This window comes from Phoca vitulina, unplaced genomic scaffold (assembly GCF_004348235.1).
Source record: "Phoca vitulina isolate PV1807 unplaced genomic scaffold, GSC_HSeal_1.0 scaffold10, whole genome shotgun sequence".
Classification (NCBI taxonomy): domain Eukaryota; kingdom Metazoa; phylum Chordata; class Mammalia; order Carnivora; family Phocidae; genus Phoca; species Phoca vitulina.
In genome coordinates, this window is record NW_022589713.1 from 38,642,156 (window position 1) to 38,659,156 (window position 17,001).

Consider the following 17,001-nt stretch of genomic DNA (forward strand, 5'->3'; position numbering starts at 1 on the left):
AAACTGTACAACTATATATTGATATTTTAACTATATATCTTGTGTGTATGTCTTTCACCTGACTCTTTTTTATTGAGATTGCTACTTGCAGTGATTCTGTTGGTCAAAATCCTCACCCCAATTCAAGGCTCATCTCAAATGATGCCTCCCTGGTAAAGAAGGAGGTAATCCTTTTATGCACTGTCTTGTCATTTCGTCTGAACTTGTTGTGGTCGTTATTATCACCTTCACCAGGGGTCAACTTTTCTGTAAAGGATTAGATAAAATTTTGGATTTGATGGATATAGACTTTCCACTGCACTCAACTCTGCTCTTGTAATGTAAAAGCGGCCATAGATAATGCCTAAACAAATGGCCACAGCTGTATCCTGATAAAATTACATTTATAGAAATAGGTAGCCAGCCTCTGGGCTGCATTTTACTGACCACTGTATTTTGAGCTACACTATTTAATAGTTATGGTGAACTTCTAAAATCTTCTATTCTGAACTATCTGCTTCTTGGAAATGAGGCTTGCATAAGTGGCCATGTGGCTTAAACTTTAATTTCTATGCACTCAAGAGACATATGTTGAATGCGTGAAAAATACTAATACCATTATTACTCACCGGTAGAAATTTTAGTGATCCAAATATGAATAGTAAATACTGGATATATTGACATACCAAAATAAAATTTGTCTAAGACTAATTTGGTGTGCAGTTTTACACTTTTATCATTCCCTTACTCATGACCAGATTTAGTTTATTCTTTGAAATTCCCTCTTTTTTTCCCCAAATGTTTTTTAGAGATAAAAAGAGTTTAGAAGAAACTCAGTCCAATATGAAAAAGTCCTAGATCAAAATATGATAGATCTAAAAGAAAACCTATCCAGTTTGAGTACTGTGACATTTATTCTTATCTAAAAGGTTTATGTGAGTTGCTAATTTGTTTTCAGCTTAACAAAACTAAGCTATGATAGGTCTGAACAATGATATATTCAGAAAGCAAGCACAATCTGATGAAAGAAATTTAAAAATTTTTTATCCTTATTTTTCATTATGTGTCCTGAATGGGATATTCTTTAGGAGATCTGTAGTAGCATGATGAGTTTTGTTTGGTCTCATTCTCTGGTTTTAGTCTTTATCTGAACCTATGAGCTTTAAATCTTCTATAGTGAAAGTCTCACTCAATCTATCCTTAGCGTGACAGGCTAAGGAATGTATAATGAATTTACAACCATTCAGAAGCCACAGAGGCGAAACATATATAAGCTATTATTATTTGCAAAGAAAAGACAAGAATCAATAAATATCTAAAATACACACACAGATACATGAAAATAAAGGTAACTAGACATGATAATTAAGAAATGTAACAAATTATACAAAGCAAAAGGGATTATATATTTCAATCTGAAGATTTGAGAAGGAATACTTCTCCCTACTGACTATAAAAGGTCAAAGAATACCGTGGTGTCACATCACTTAAACTACATAGTTCATCTTCCAGAGGTAACAGAAGAATGTTTTACTCACCTTCAGTTTTCTTCTTACAAGACTACACTTGTTCCATCCACTCATGGAAAGAACAGCTTGTCTTATTACCCTCCAGTGGAAATGAGTTATGAGCCTTTTATCTGGAGTTTACAGGGCAGGTTTAACCTCTTTATAGTTGAATTTCAGCGATGAATGCAATGTCTAATTTCATTTTAGTTTTTTTTTTTTTTTTCAAGAATTCCTTTTCCTGTTCTGATTTGTAGGTTCATACAAGATAATAATGGGAGAGATCAAATTACCCCATGGGGGATCCTGTTAAACACTTTAGTATTGTCCTGAAAGTCTTTGGTATTAATTTCCTGCTTTTTCTTCTGTTCCTGTCAATCCAACTAGAAAAACCAGGCATTGGTGACATTCATAACAATTTGGTATCTTTACTATGTTTCAGAGAAAAGTTTGCATTTTATGCAGTACCCAGCTTAAAATGATCACTCATGGCTTAATTGAACTAACTTTTTCTTAGGTTTATAAAACAGGTGGTGAGGAATCTTGTGAACTAGGAATATAAGAACTGAGCTCCCTTGGGCATCAGTTGCGAGTTGAAATGATGTCACACGGAAGTGCCACAGGTCCTACCCTGGGTACTGTAAGCATTCGTAATAGAGAGAGGGACACATATTGCATAAGAAAAGTGGATGACCTTATGTATCAGCTGGCTGATATCTCACTTTTTTAAAGCCCTCAAACTGCAAGGTCCTCATTGTTTTAACTCATCAAATCCAAGAGCTCCTTTCCATGAAATATGTTGTCCCCTGACACTGATTAACAATTACTTCTGAGCGATTACCTTTGGGTGATCAGATAGCATTTGTGATTTGCCCAAAGTCACAACCAATGTAGGCAAGCATGGGATAACTTCTGTCTATTGGCATTTCATTAATTCATTCACACATTTATCATTTATCGAGTGTGAACTGTGGGCCAGGTAGTGTGCTACGTGCCAGGGATACAAAGTTGAGTGAGACAAGATCCCAAACCTCCAGAGGCTTATAGTGAGTAATAAATATGCAAATCAATGATTACATTACATTTTTATCAGTGCTATAATAGAAGCATGAACAGAATGCTGGGAGAGCATAAGGGCATCAAAAATCAGATTCAGGGAAAATCCCCTGGAGGAACCCATATTTAGACTGAATTTTGAAGAACAAGTGGAATTGCTAGTTAAAGAAGCAATGAGACAGCATTGTAACCTGTAAAAAGTCAAGGAGACGTGAACCAGCACCAGGTATTTGAGTCATGACAAATATTTCAGCATGGCTTGAAGGGAGCTGAGGTGTAGGTTGTAGGTATGGAAGTTAAGGGTAAAGCCAGAGGCCAGATCCCAAAAGGTTGAGAAGCTAAGCTGAGCATATGACAGTATAATTTGGAACAAAGGCGTGTAGGTTAAGGGAGGATTCACCCTGCGCATCCCTAGCATTCGGGCATTATGGCGACTCCATGTCACAGCCACAGAACCCTTCCCTTGCTTCGTTGGGAGCATTTGATGTGGGTTTGGGGAATGACCTTCAAAGTAAAGGCAGGCCTGTCTCCCTGAATGGAATTCATATACCAACTGCTAAGAGAATATCTTCTTCTTTGTCTCATTTCAATTGTATTTTCCCTCTTGAGTTCTGGGAGCCTGCTCAGCCCTGCTTACTAGCTCTTAGGACCAATTTTCCTTTGACTTATACTAGTTCCACTGTATATGAAGAGGCAGAGATGCTGTCAGGGAGGTAGAGCAGGTGATGACTCGGCCGGGTAACGCCCTCTCCCCATAAAACCCTTTCTGCTTGACCTTTCCGCACAAATATTCTGGCAAGCACATGGTAAAAATTAAAAAAAAAAAAAAAAAAAAATCTGTTTTGAGATTCTGGAGCCTCAGATTTCAGGTTTTAAACCTGGTACTGACCAGAATAGTCTTTGAGATTTTAGTCAAGTCAGTCAGCCTCTCTGAGCTTTCTGAACTTTCTGTCCCTACTATGTAAAAGGAAGCAACTGACTTATTTCACCAAGACCTTTCCTCTAAGTCCACGGGTTGTGCTTCCTCATGTGAGACAGCCAGTCGTCTATCTAGATCACCTTTGCATAAGATGGCTGGGTTACTTTTTGGTGACAACACAGTTGACTGGATGGGAACGGGCAGCAGTTCTACGCAATAGGAGGATTTTATAAATTGAATTCTCTGAGAGGTTCAGAATGCCTGGTTTTATTTGAACTCTTAAAAACCAAACTCCTTGCAAATGGTCTCAGGGAATTTCATTAAAAAAAAATGTTTTCTCCAAAGGTGAAAGGAGCCATTCATTGTTTAATAAACTGGATAATCTTCCTTCTTAGAAACATTCTAAGGTGTATAAATGGAGACATTTATGCTGTCACAGAGAAAAATTTGCTGATAGACCATGCATCACTGGGAGATGCTTGATCCCTGGAAATAATAATCAGAGGGAATTTTACTCACTTACAGAGAAATATTTTTAAAAGAAGCATTTGCAAGCAGGTTGATTTTCTATTTTATGTTAGCTACTTATTAGCAATGTCATGGCTTTGCTATTCAGGCAACTAGGGAGTTGTCGGAAATGCATTGGAGAAAGGATATTGTTTTTAGTTATGAATTAAGAGTTTGAATAAATGCAGTTTTTTTTTTTTTAATGGAAAGCTACTAAGAGATAATGAAATGCCAGTATTTTAATCTTTCCCAGAAAGATGAGGTAAATAGAATGTGGCATATTGAAAGGAATAGAATTTGAAGTCAGAGAGGATGGGATATGGATCTTGTCTCCAGTGTTTTTATTTCCAAGATCTTGGGAAAGTCTTTGAGCTTTGTCTTCTGAGCTGCAGTAACAGAAAGTTTTAAGGAATAGATTGAGTTAAGATTTAAAAGACTTAGCCAATTTAGGTACCAAATGATCTCCTATTCATGTCATGGGGCAAGAATCTGAAGACAGAATTCTCTAGAGCTTTTCCTTCATTTACAACCTAAATAGCCTCCAAATACACCCTTTGCATCAAGTATTTTATTGTACCAGACAAATGTTCCCCAAATTTTTATGATATAGTAGCCCTTTTTCATTGAAATATATGATCCTAAGAACTTCCTTAGGAATTAAAATAATTATTTTTACGTTATTATCTGGTGTATAATAAAATGAAATAGCAAGAGAGATTTTTACTGTTTCCCTTTTAACAAATGATAAACCTGTCGTTTACCTCAAAGTGAAATTTTTGAGAAATGTATATGGAAAAATATAAAAATATAATAATAATTTGACCACAGGAAGATTTCGGATTACAGTGTGTTTTGTGTGGCTAAATTTTATAATTTCCAGAAGTTGTTTCTAAGTGATGAAATAAGGTATGAATTTCAGATTGTGAGTTTCTCTACTTGTTGCATGTTGCTGGTGTATACAGCTTTTTATCCTTTATATGTGAAGACCCAAAGTGGAAATATGTCAACATGCATGTTTTTTTCTTCTTACAGTTGACTATGAAATGCTAGAGTCATCTTGATGTATTATGCAAGATGAATGCAAATTGTATTTCAACATCAGTGCTCCATATGCTTCCTGCCTTTTAACTAGCGCTCCATCGTGGATATAAGTAATCGGTTACATGACTCAAAATGAAAGCCATTTATACATTTATGAAGGTCAAAGCCACCAAGCTGGCTAGAGGTGTTCAGCTTAGGAACTGGAGCCTGTCATTTGTCCCTTCTCTTCTGACTGCTATGCCCCTTTACTCAGTAGCACGTAGTGGTTCTAAGTGTTTTCTTTTTAAGAAGAAAAACTGCTTACTACATTGTTTTATTTGCGTTTTAGTGATTTTTAGAAATTAGACATTATAAAAGACTCCAATAGTGGCTATAATGACAAGACAGCCCAGGAACACATGATGAGAAAGTGGAAAAATAATTAACAGTGGTATCTCCAGGCACTATGGTTAGAGTTTTCTAGAATTTTCTGCAGGATACTCCCCCCAAGAGGAGTTCTTTTCTCTTCTTTTCTACTTCCTTCCTTTCCTTTTTTCCTTCCTCTTTCCTTTTTTGGGTCAACCAGCATTTACTGTATCTGTACCAAGAACCAGACATCATACAAAGCACTAAGGATACGAGAAGTTAAAATGTTTCTAATCTAGTGAAAATGTTTTCTATTTCTTTGCTTTTAATTTAGTCAGAAGTTTTCTTTATTTACGTAAAAATATATAAATTCTAATTAAGCTATGATCATGTTGGATGCTTTAAAAAGCAGTAATATTCTGGGGCGCCTGGGTGGCTCAGTTGGTTAAGCGACTGCCTTCGGCTCAGGTCATGATCCCAGGGTCCTGGGATCGAGTCCCACATCGGGCTCCTGGCTCAGCGGGGAGCCTGCTTCTCCCTCTGACCCTCTCCCCTCTCATGCTGTTTCTCTCCTGCTCACTCTCTAATAAATAAATAAATAAATAAATAATCTTTAAAAAAAAAAAAAAGCAGTAATATTCTGGAACCTTTATTACCCAATGTAAGACTCTACATGTCATAGACATGATTAAAAAGTTCATTCTTTAACACTCAAATAGAACTGGTGCATCGAAGGAGTTCACTTTATGAATAGAAAATCTTAGTCTTGCTATTCTTGACTACAGTTCTCTTAAACTACCTAGTTTAGATCAAGTCAGTTGCCATACTAATCATTTTTCATATGTGGAAGAAACAATGGCCACACTCCAGCTACTGGTTTTTCTATTTTAGGAAATATGTCATGTAAGGAAGCCCCACTATATGCAGAGGATTTGTAGATAGCTCCTTGGAGTTAAATTCTGTGAGCATTAGAAGGTACTTAAACCCCAAACCACAGAGAGGATTTATAAATGATTGCCATAAGCTCTTTAGCTACTTACTTTAATACAGTAGCACCCCTTTGCCATTAAATGAATAGTGTAGAGAATTTGTGGGGATGCTTAGAACTCTGGAGCAGCCCATTGTTTGAAGATTATGTTTCTGATGCTTCTTGCTAGAAGTCATTTATTTGCCTAATAGGTGTTAGTTGAGTGCATTACAGTGTGACAAGAACTGGACTTGGCATCGCCATGGAGAACATCATATTCTAGACTTATCCTTTGGAACTGAGCAGAAGTTGGTGCTGTTAATGTCAAGAGCAAGTCAAGAAAGAACGAGGCTCAGACAGAATGTCACTTGTAAAATCTGAGGGTGCTGCCCTGATATCGGATATCCTACATCCATCAGTGATTATCATGAGGATAGGAGTCTCGTTTGTATCTAAATTATTTTTTCTAAATAAAAATTGAAATATACTTCAGTCTATTTTTCTCATATAAAGTTGATTTTTGTAACAGGAGCACATAACACAATAGAATTTACAACAATTGCAGAATTATCTCTATCATAGTAAAAAACAAAACAACCCAAAAAACAGACCAAAAACCAAAGCTGTCCACTAGCTCATATTTTTCCTTTAATCTTTTGAATTTTGGGACAGAGCAGTGTTGATAACTGTCGACTTGTGACTAGGGTAAGCGGAAGGTGGGAAATGCTGAGATTTCAGTCTTCTACATTATTTACATTATCCTCATCTTTACGTGACCTAATCGCTTCTCGGCCTTTTGGCTAAGATCAAGTGTAGTATCTGATCTTTACATGACCTAAAATTCATGTTTAGCTCCAGTATGTTGGGTAAAATTAACAGTCGAAAGAAACAAAAGTCAGAGGCCATGTGTAACATGTCTATTGTGTTCTTGGCTCCTTTCTTTCTCTCTCCTCTTCTGAAATGTGTTCTCCTTCTTAGGTGTATGCATTCTAGATGAAATTTTTAAAATCACCTATTTAATATCTCTTGATGTCTTTCACACCCTTTTTATCATTTCCCCCATGACTTGCATTTAAGCATAGCAACAATTTCAGGCATAAAAGAAGCTTTTTCAGGCATTATGCAGTTGTAGGCATTTTTGGAAAACACGAGTGAAGCCAGTAAAATGGCACACCTAGTCAGGTATTCCCTTGTTCAAACAGGGCTCTGAAACGGGGCCTGTTTCCTTGGATTCGCCCACTCCATGTGGGAATAAATTCACTGCAAGATAAATCACTATCTTTCACAAGACTCGGAGATTTTATTTTTTTTATTTTTGTTTTTATTTTCAACTCTGGACTTTATTAAGAGGACAAAGAAACTCACTGGAGTGGGAATAACATGGATTCTACTATGTGGTGGACTTAAATGCACTTTAAAAGTAAGTCATGAACACTGACTTCAACCTTTCATTTCCCTCAGGAGGGACCCCGTTGGAACCATCAGTCACTGTGGCAGAGCAGGGAGGCACAGCATTTTGATCTGGTCTGGATTCATCTTTCCTTCTTGGATTCCTTGTCTGTCCCTTTTCAATTTGCAGGCCTCTTGTGAGCTTCTTATAGTTAAGGCCTTATACCTATTCATAGATGATGCACGGTTTTGACTGATAAGGTTTACTTTTGCCTCAAGCACCAGGTCTTTATACATAGTTGGTTCTTTCTCAAAACTCGTGGCTTCCCTCTGTGGCTCACTTGCTAGATAACCTGGAATGGCCACATCCTGGGCTCTGTTCAGAGATGTCTGCCTCCATGTGCTGTATTTTTAGCCTCGGAACTTATCTCTCCTGTGTTGCTGTAGTGGGTAGGATTGTTTGGACAGGAAGAGTCACTTCCTTGTTATGTTCTGCCAGCATTGTGGAGCTCCCTGCGTTTCCCACGTGCCCTCTCCTGACGCCCCCCACCCCTGCACTACGGTTTAATCACTTCCCTCACACCATTTTGCAGAGGTCAAGAGCTTTTCCCTCTCTTAATTCTTTTCTCCTCCCCTTTTCCTCATTTCTCATTCCTTCCTTCTTTTCCCCTGTCCTAGTCTGCCTGCCTTTTTTCCATTATTTCCTTCTTTTCCTTTCCTTTTTTTTTTTTTTTTAAAGTTTTTTTTTTTTTTTTTTTTTTTCCTTTTTTTTTTTTTTTTTTTGAAAAGTCTCTGTTATTATTTTTCTTCTACTTTTATTTCTTTTCTGTTATGAAAACTGGATCCCAACTTATGAGGATTTATCCCACACATGCAGATCCTTTGCACACAGTTGAAAGGATATGTGCCAATAATTATGGATTGCAGCATTGCTTGTAATAACAGCAGTTTGTGAACAACTCAAATGTCCATCTGTAGGGACATGTTGAATAAACTATGGCATGTCCATATAATGGAACACTATGCAGCTATAGATAATAATTGGGAAGCACACTATGTATTAATTTGGAAACATCTCCAAGACATTTTATTAGGTAGAAAAAAGCAAAGGGCAGAACAATTTGTACTTCATATTTCCGTTCGTGAAAAAAAAAAGTGGTGTGTGCATGGAGGGTGGGTGAATAAGATTCTATTTTTTGCTTGTTTATTATAACTAGTAAACACACAAAGAAATTTGTATAGGAAACACAGGAAGTTGCTCATGGGTGTCAGGGGACAGGTGGACTGAGGAATAGTGAGAAGAGATTTCATTGCCATACCTTTTTGTATTTACTAAATTTAAAAAACATGTTAATATATTATTTATCCAAAAAATTAAATATAATAATATCATCCTCAGAAGTCAAAGTAAGATTCAGGTGAAAGAAAACTACTGACACACTAAGTGTTAAAAAAAAAGTACAAAGAATTCACACAACTGGGTATATTGGTCCAAACTTATGGGTGTCCTTCTCACATATACACACAACACATAGTTGCTTATGGTTTGAACCGTGTAAATTATCATTTTCATGAACAACAACAACAACAACAACAAAACCCTTGGATATTGGCAACTTCATATATTTTAATAGAATGTTTACCTTAATTAAGGCATCAAAACTCCATTACGAGTTTGCCTGAGCTCTTATGCCCTTAAAGTATTATGACATTTCTCTTCTGTGCTCTTGAAACCCGTGGAGTCTGCTTTTATTCATTTACCTGAGCCACCTGGGTAGTACCATGAGATGTGACAATTCTATTCCTGAATTACCTTTCCATCCAAACTTTATTAATTTTGCACATAGCTGTAGATTAAGCCCTCATGATCTACTACTGGGATTATAATATTCTTCCAAGAAGTCACTCTGAATTCCAGGCTTTCCTTTTGGGTCTAACGTCCTCATTGACACCAAATTTATCTTTCTACAAGGCAGTTTGGGTCATATTACTCCTGAATGAATTCATCCTGTATTAGCCAGGGTTCTCCAGAGAAGCAGAACCAATTAGCACCAGAGAACCGTTATTCATCACTTTGGAGTGCTTTTCAGAGGATAAGAGAATGCAATATCAGTCCCACATCTTACTTGTTGAGTGTTTTCCTTCTTCTTTTATCAATAAATGATTATTCATGACCAAAGAAGAGAAGAAAATGGCATCATTTAGCAATGTGCTAACTTAGTAGGACCTACTCTGGTTAAGTCTATTATAACATCAGTATGTCTTGCTAATGGCCCTATGCAGTGCAGTGCCCTTCAACTCTTTTCAAAGAGTGCCCCTCCATTCAAACAATGTAGCACATTCAAATGGTTTAGTCCTACTCTAAAATCTTTGGCTGTTGTCCATTAGATTTAAAAAATGAGCAAATTTTCCACTGAAACCAGGAATATGTGACAGTGGGCATGACTAAAGGTTGAAATGAAAAGTCTTTAAGAACCATGAAGTAGTGATTATTTGTTAGAAGTGCTAGATCTCTGTTCATCATAAATGTGTATAAGCTAAAGTGAAAAAATAAAGCTTACAAGGTTAAACAATATATATATATGTATATGTAATTACTAAATATAAATATATAAATATAAATACATATATATTTAGTATTATATAATTCCTTTTAAATTCCACCATTCCCCACCACCCAATTCATCCCAGAATTAGTGTTGATCTGTTGCTTTCCACAGATCACACAATAATAGTTAATGACTTAAGAACTCTGGAATATGTCCTTATTTCCCCCAGCCTCTGGGTAAGTTTGTTGGCAGCTAATGCCCCATGGCCTAAAAAGTACTCTCTCCTTCCTTCGCTACATTAGCTTCTGTTTATCTTTCTAATCTCAATTCAGCCCTCCTTTCTTCATCCACCCCTTCCCTGGCCTCCTTGCCTGGGTCAGATCCTCCTGTGTAGGTGCTCGAAGCACTGCTTCCTTGTCACAATTTCAAGTTCACATTTCTTTACATGATTATTTTTATTAGTCTTCATTCCTCACTAATACAAAAGCCCCATCAAGCTGAGGATAGTCTTCAACTCACTACTGTGTCATTAGTTCCTTATATAGGGTTTTGCACGTAATAGACACTTAATAAATGTTTTTTAAAAATGTAAGACCGTGGGACGCCTGGGTGGCTCAGTCAGTTAAGCGTCTGCCTTCGGCTCAGGTCATGATCCCAGAGTCCTGGGATCGAGTCCCACGTCGGGCTCCTTGCTCAGCAAGGGGCCTGCTTCTCCCTCTGCCTGCCTCTGTCTCTCTGCTAAATAAATAAAATCTAAAAAAAAAAAAAAATTTAAAAATGTAAGACCGTTCAGATCCCCAAATACTAATTTTCGGCTAGAGTTTAGCATTCTGGGTATCTTTATTAAATGTATACTAGATTATGATTTTATCAATTTTCTGAAATTCAAATCAATATTATTACATTATTCTGAAAAGTAAATTCACTGCCAGTATATAGGTAACATGGGTGCTTTTGGTTTCTTTCTTTCTTTCTTTCTTTCTTTTTTTTTTTTTTAAAGATTTTATTTATTTGACAGAGAGAGACACAGCGAGAGAGGGAACACAAGCAGGGGGAGTGGGAGAGGGAGAAGCAGGCTTCCCGTGGAGCAGGGAGCCCGATGCGGGGCTCAATCCCAGGACCCCGGGATCATGACCTGAGCCGAAGTCAGGCGCTTAAGGACTGAGCCACCCAGGCGCCCCAGGTGTTTTTGGTTTCTAATTCCACAACATATTATATATATTTTCTATATATAATTCAATTAAAATTTCTCCAGATTTTTGAAGAGAAAAGAACCCTTTCTGGTTTTAGGTCGTTGGCATACCCACATCTTCATGAACCACATACAAGTGTAAGCATGTGGGCTTTAAGATGTATATACAATTCTCCCGAGCTCATGGTATAATTAAAATTTGGACGGGCAGGTGGCTAAGAGGTCCCAGTAATTTATGGTGTTGCTCTAATATCAGAATCTAAAATTTAAAAATCATGGCTGATTCTTTTTTTTTTTTTTAAAGATTTTATATATTTATTTGAGAGAGAGAGAATGAGAGACAGAGAGCTGAGAGGGAGGAGGGTCAGAGGGAGAAGCAGACTCACTGCCGAGCAGGGAGCCCGATGCGGGACTCGATCCCGGGACTCCAGGATCATGACCTGAGCCGAAGGCAGTTGCTTAACCAACTGAGCCACCCAGGCGCCCAATCATGGCTGATTCTATAGTCAGTATGTGTCCAATGTATATCCAGTGAAAGCCATGAATTAGTTCCCCATGAATTTATTAAAAGACTTAGAATGAAATGAAAAGAAAAAAAAAAGAAACCAAAAGAAATATATATTAGGAGTTGATTCATAGAATAGCATCGTAGAAAACTGGCCAAAGTTTAGAGAAATCTCTTATCCTCTGCCCTGCGTATGTCCATAGGCCACTGCACAGTATTGACTAGGCAGATTTATCATTGTCTCAATTCACTAATCCAAAGAAAATTAAGTGTTTCAGTGTGCCATTCCTTGAGCAAGCATAATGCTTAATTAAGCACAGACCCAGCATCTGATTGATGAACTGATCCTCTACTCCCTCACATAAATTTTAAAATGTTGTTCCTGACCTAAAGAAACCATGATTGAATCGGAAAATTTGAACCCTTTGTCACATTCACAGGATACTTTAAAAATGTATTCATTCCTCCAACTTCTAGAACGATTCATCCTATGCAACTATTCTAATCTTTGTGACATTCACATCATCCTCAGTGACGTCTAATAGACTAGGCATTCAGCACTCAAAGTCTCCACACCATAGACATCAAGCAGTGTCTGAACAAAGCACCAACTAAATACTTAGAATTATTGCTTATTTGGGCCCTGAATACCTGAAGTTCAAGTATACTGCTATGTGGTATTTTGGTCCCTATTTCTCCACTGTAAAAATCTGCCTTCCTGGATTCTCACTGTCCTGTTTTCAGAGTGGGCATTTGTTTATAGGTGCCAGTGTGGTTTGTAATTCCAGTTATGTTTGTCACTCAATAGCTTCTGCAATCAACCACCCCTGTACTGGATACACTTTGGAATAAGTAATACTTAATAAGTAATATTTTAAGCTAAACTGCTTCATCTAATTTATGAAATCATTTGGGCTGGAAGAGTCCTACAGTGAAACACCTAGTGCATCCCCTGTTCTAGAATAGTGGGATGGATTTTTATTGTCTATAAAATCCATTCTGGGTGGGTATCTATTCTCAGCCTTCATTATCTCCAGTGATAGCAATTCCACAGCCTCCCTTGGCAGCCTTCCCTATTGCTGAACTAGCCTTGCTTATTAATCCTATAATAATACCTTATGTTCTCTAAATATTGAAGCAGTGCCTAAGTTCCCCCTGCTAACTCATTCTTCCCCGCGCACCCCGTGAAATGCTTCTAGAGGAGGAATAATTATGTAAGCACACAGCACCAAATGGTGTGTTGTGCAGCCTTGTCCTGAGGCATTCCGCAAGGGGCTTGTTAGGATGGACATTGTCAGTCCATAGAAAATTAAGCTATTAAATCTGCAGCACCGGGGTGGTGATTGAATTGCTTGTGCCGCTGGGATGAAATTGCTTTGCAGACATATGAATTTCACCGCCAGTGGTATTCTTCCCTTCCTACATGCTCTAATTGTAGCATTAGATTAATGCTTTGATTTGGGGGCTATCTTGGCATGTTTTTGCTAGTGTGGGGATGAGGGCATTGGCTGGACCTGTCCTAGGAGAGTGTGGTCCAAGAATTGACCCAGAAAAAAAATGGGGGATGGTGATTAGATAAGGAGCATCCTCACCCATTTTTCATCCGTCTGTGTACTACCCATTGTTGGCACTCTTACCTCCTTGACTTTCTTTGACCATTTCTGAGCTCCCAATACCCAGCCTCTGGATTCTTTGCTTGTGCTGGCAAAGAACTTGGGACTTTCTTCAGAGGATTGCTCTTGGGCTGCTGGAGAGCTGAGTTGCCTTAGAGCTCATGTCTTCTCTGGTGTGTATGAAAGCCCAGCTCCTTTGTCTTAGGTTGGGATAAACTCTAACATGCAGCTTGCAGCCTCTAATTCCCTAGTGGGATCAAACTGAAGCTACCCTCCATAGCACTTCACTAGAAAAACTACTCCTGCTTGGCTTTTTCCCCATTCCTGTTATGCTCCTTCTTCCCCCCGCCCCCCCCCCCAACCGAAGTCCTTACCAGTTTATCCCAGGAACACTTCTTTAATAAATCTTGCCCATCCTCATCTTGGACTTCGCTTGTAGGGAACCAAACTCAAGACACCAGTCCTTGTTCTGTGATCTACCTCGAATGTGGCCGTCAGACTCCTTACCCTCATGTGGTTAACTAACCTGTTTCCATAGAACTTTTCCCACAATAAACATCTCATCCACTCTTGGAAATCACAAGTTTTGTTCCAAGACTATAAGGAGCTTTTCCAAAATATTGCTTTGAGTCACTTGAAATGGCAAAACTTACTTGGTAGTCAAACCCCAAGTGTCTCCTTTTTGTGTGTGTGTGTGTGTGTGTTTTCCTCAAGTGCTACATCCCTCTTGTGTTCCTTCTGAAATCAGCTTGTTCATCCATTAGAGCATCTGCTATGTATTGCCTCTTGCCTCCAATTACAGAATTTGTCTCATTCTCAAACTGGACTGTGAATTCTTTGGGGGGAATACCTGGTTATCAGAACCCCTGACAAGCAACTTGTGTGGTGTCTTCTTTTCCAGAGCTGTCCAGTGGTTGCTTGCTGCCTTCTTACTGATAAAAGGACTTACGTACATTTGTGTTTGTGGTAAAGTACTTATGGTCAGTTCGCTTTGATTAGCCACTTTTGTTTCAGTTTATTCAACTCAGCTCCCAAAACATTGTCTGATTTGTCTCTTTTAAGTTCAATAAAATTTTTATCCCATACCAGTAAATATCAGAATAAGCAAGGACCGACCAATGGCAAGGTAGAAAGGAAGTGATACATTTGGGGACAAAACAAGAACCAGTCATGATCATCCTCTTAACTCCTTTTGTTCTTTCCCTTGGGTCTTTATCCACAAATAAAACATGTTTTCTAGTCTGTTCTGTGTGTGTGTTTCTCAAATATTTAGGAATATTTCTCAAATACTTAGGAATCTTAACTGAGAAACATACTTTATTTTAGAGGTGAATATCTTTCCAAGAGTGAAAGCTGACCTGAATGTAATGTCTAATTAGCCTAGGGGCACCAAGGACAACTTGCCTGGTCATGAATGTTCCAGAAGCTATGACTGAAATTAAAAGCACACTCATTGTGGTGGCAATGTCTTCTTCAGTTCTAAATGTTTTAAGTGAATATCTGAAACATCCAGTTATGTGCTCTCTTTGTACATATGCCCTGCACACAGTTCGTGCTCCACAAATGTTTTTTTTCCAATTAATATTGAATAAATAAAATAATGATGAGACAAATCTGATACCCTATTTCTTGTAAGTACGAAAACCTATTTTCCAAATACATAATTGATAACACTGAAAAATAAATAAGGATGTTGTATTTATGTTGCATGTTTCTGCAGTCATTAGCAGGCTGATTTTGAAATGAGAATTCAAAGTATAATTAAATAATGACATTGTTCTACAATGACTTCATACCCTTGTAGACTAGCATATGATTTTACTTATTATTATTTTCTCAACTACTCTCTAAAACATGGAAAATTTTCAGTAACAAGAAATAAATACTGAAACATTTTAGTAATAGGAGAACATAACTTTTTACTCAATGACCATGTACTTTTTTTTTTTTTTCCATTTGGTTGTTATCCTCTTAAATTAGTATACGTGGCAGTGTCTGGTTGGCTCAGTTGGTTAAATGTCCAGTTCTTAATTTTGGACCGGGCCATGATCTCAGAGTTGTGGAATCGAGCCCCATATTGGGCTCTGTGCTCAGCCTGGAGTCCGCTTGAGAGTCTCTCTCTTCTTCTCTCTCTGCCCCTATCCCCACTCACACTCACATGCTCTCTCTCAAAATAAATAAATAAAATCTTTTAAAAAATGTGTTCATGTATGTGAGGATATAATCTATGTGTATAGTAATATTTGCATAGACTGCTTTTGTATCTGAGAGAAAAGAAGGAAAACAGTCTTGGCAAACTCCCAAACTGTTACTTAGTGTATCTTTAAATCAGTTGTCTGCCTCTGTCATGGAATGACACTACCTGGTAGATTATTTCCTTTACTCTTATGGCCGAAGGTGAGATAGTCAGTGGCCATGGGCATTCAGGACTCTCTTAAGGTTGTCTGCCCAATTAGGAAGCTGTGGCAATAGAACACAGTGTCAGCACCTGTAACATTCAGTTCGGCGTTAATGACCTAAAGAAGTCATGGAGCTCCATAGAAAATATACATTAAAAAAAATTATGCTCCATGCACTCATGCACTCATTCTTTTTTAACTCTAGACCATACTGGAGAGAGGGCAATCAAAACGAAAGAAAACTACTTTCAATCCACTGGAAAGTTTAACTCTTAAATTTGTAATGAAGCTACATTTAAGGCAATTTGGCAATAGTCCCTGTCCTCTGTTGGCACTTTCCCCTGTAAATGGGGTGCATGAGTCTTGAAATATTCAACCAAGAGTGATGCACCTGACTAAGTCGTGTCTCCATCGCGTAGCTGTCGAAGAACAGAGGGGCGCAGTTGCCTTTGTTATTTTGGTGTAACTAGGCTATGATCTTTGCCATAACTGACAGCTCTTCATAGGATAGTCTGACAACCCTATTTAGTTTTAATTTATGTGAGGAATACCACCCCCAATCCAGTGGAGCAAGGAAATATGATAAAAGGGCAGTCAAGAGCTTAGTGCTTCATCGGAAAGACCTGGATTTGTATCTAGCCCCATGACCTTGAGCAAGTTGTACACTTCTGTGTCTTATTTTCCTCATCTGTGCAATGGGACTATATTAGAGAATTATTGTGGGAATGAAAATAAGAACAATTATGTCAAAAATGCTGAACACAGTACCGGACACCTAGCATGTACTCCTTCCCAGTGTCCTCATTAATAATACGGACAGTAGAATTCTAGTTGTTGCATATCTTCTTGTTTTTATTAGCATGATTATGACCCAAGCCTTTCACAATTCCTGTTTGCAATGCAAATATAATTTAGTGGTTCTCATTCATTCCATGATTGAAAGTAATGATGTCTTCAAGCACATGAGAAAATTAGGAGGCTAGTCTGCTTGGAATTATTTTCTATTACTAGTTTTGATTAAATATTTTCTTAAAG

The 17,001-nt window shown here is 37.8% G+C and overlaps 1 protein-coding gene and 1 pseudogene across 2 annotated transcripts in view; both read left to right on the forward strand.

Moving 5' to 3' along the window:
- Positions 1-17,001, forward strand: part of RBMS3 (RNA binding motif single stranded interacting protein 3) — a 1,498,583-nt gene that overhangs the window by 829,835 nt on the left and 651,747 nt on the right. The gene's annotated exons all lie outside the window — the stretch shown is intronic.
- Positions 7,100-7,213, forward strand: LOC116635333 (annotated as a pseudogene).